Source organism: Octodon degus, unplaced genomic scaffold (genome assembly GCF_000260255.1).
Source record: "Octodon degus isolate 3935 unplaced genomic scaffold, OctDeg1.0 scaffold00377, whole genome shotgun sequence".
Taxonomy (NCBI): domain Eukaryota; kingdom Metazoa; phylum Chordata; class Mammalia; order Rodentia; family Octodontidae; genus Octodon; species Octodon degus.
Genome location: NW_004524953.1, coordinates 750,973 through 753,280, shown reverse-complemented (window position 1 = coordinate 753,280; position 2,308 = coordinate 750,973).

Sequence of the window (2,308 nt, the reverse complement as noted above, 5' to 3'; positions counted from 1 at the left end):
GAATATTCAGTTGTAGAGTATCGCTTTTTGCCATGGGTTCTTTTACTGTTAATTTTTGAATAATGAGATCAAAATGACGATAATGGTTAAGATATTGAGAAGCTTTAACTGTCAAAGAAAACAATTTGGGATAATACAATGGAGCTAGTACTTTATCTGCGCTATATCTGTAGTCTCCTTTTTTTTTCTCTTGGAGATAGAGTTTGTCAGGAACCAAGCAGATGCGGGCTATTTGAGAAGAAAGCTACTATCAAGTTTTCCAAATGTTTTTCCAATAGAGAGTCCTCAGCAACAGCAACTCGAATATGTGTGAAAATAATAAGGGAATTTCACTGAGTTTAGTTCTGTGTGCATAGTTCAAAAATTTATTACAATGATACATGCAAAGGAAGTGGACTTGCTTGGAACAGTTTGAATATTTACTCTTGGCAGAGCATTTTATAGGAAAAGAAAATGGTTAAAAACAATTTTTGGTACAAAATTCAATGACCAGCTGGCTTCATTTTACTAGAATCTTGACTTATAGTCAGCTGCAGATGAACTGAGTGGGTAATTAGTTTCCCGGAGCCAAGATTTAATCCCACTGAGTTTGTCAGAAAATTGATTAAGCATTTTCCAGGAAGGGAGTTTTGAATTAGTTCCTGTACAAAATTGTTTTTTTTTTTAAACAAGATTGTTTTATACTAAGGTTGAACCAAATTTTCTTTAACTTGAGATTATCAGTGATGAAGAAAGTAATTCCAAGTCATTATGTGTTTCAGAGACACAGTTACCTGAATATAGGGAATTTATTAGTCAACTTTCCTGCTGCTGGGACAATATGTCTGCAATTTAAAGGAGAAAATTTTTTTTTAATTTTTTTATTTTTTAAAGACAGTAAAAAGTAATATGAAAACAAAAATTACAAGTGATATAGATTTTCATTTAACAAAATAATATTAATTTCACAGTATTTGTTGTAATGGATATTGTTGTCTTCCAACCAGTTATTCATATTACCAGATATATCCATGTAAAATTGGAAGAAAGAAAAAAGGAAATGTAAAAAAAGTAAAAAAGAGTAAAAGTACCAGTAAATCAAAATAAGAGATAAAAATTAAGCATTTATCTGCTTTCCATAGACCAGCATAAATCCACAGTACAGTTGTCAAAACCATCCTGTTTACATACATAAATATATCCCTTTCCCTATTCTTCCTCTCCTGTCCTTCTCAACTCAGTAATTGATTCCTTTTGAATAGGTTCATTATTATTTCCCAGTATCTATTGCACCCTTCAGATTCCATTTTTCTCTTTCAGGTCCTCACACTAACGAGACAACATGATATTTGCAAATACAGACTGATTTATTTCATTTAAGAGTATGGTCTATAGTTGCATCCATTTACCAATAAAAGCCTCAAATTTGTCCTGCTTTATAGCTGAATAATACTCCAATGTGTAAAGATACCACATCTTCTTTATCCATTACTCAGTTGTTGGGCATTTGGTTTGGGAAACATTATTTTGGTTCACAGTTTCAGTGGGTTCAGTCCACATTCAGCCAAGCTCCAAGGCAGAAAGTCCACAGTGGGTGTGCATAGTGCAGAAAAAGTCATTTGCCCTGTATTGGCCAGGAAATAGGGAAAGAGAAGGGAAAAGTCTGGTGTGAAAATACATTCTCTAAGTCATGCCTCAGGTGAACTGTCCCTTCTGACTAGGCCCCACCTCCACATAGTGATTTTTTTGAAAGACATTTTAGATCTAAACTACAGCAGGGAACTTGCCTGATGAGAATTCGTCATGTAAGGAGAGTTACCTGTTGATTGGACTCTGTTTTTTAAAAATATATATATTTAGTACAGGGTCTACAGGGTCTCACAGATTGGACTCAAAGTGATTCTCCTGTTTTCAGCCTCCAAGCACTGGGATTATAGGCTTGTGTCACCACACCCAATCTCAATAGCTATTTCAGCACACCCAGGGGGCAGTGCTGGCACAGCACACCAGAGATTGAATCCCAGCCACTGCGCTCTGCCTAAGCACACACTTTAGTTCAATGAGCTAACTGGCCAGCCTTTGATTGGACTTTCTGTGGGTACCATGAAGTAGTCACTTTCTGTTTTGTTTTTGCCATACCGGGGATTGAACTCAGGATCTTGCACTTGCCTGGCAAGTGCTTATTCTACTGAGTTATCTCCCCAGCTCTAGATAGTCATTTTCAAATATCTGTCAGGACCCAAGAGTAGAAATCCAGTTGTTTCAATCATGTTTTCCCATCTGTGGTATAGACTCTTAAAGTGTGGCTATATATATATAGCTCAATATA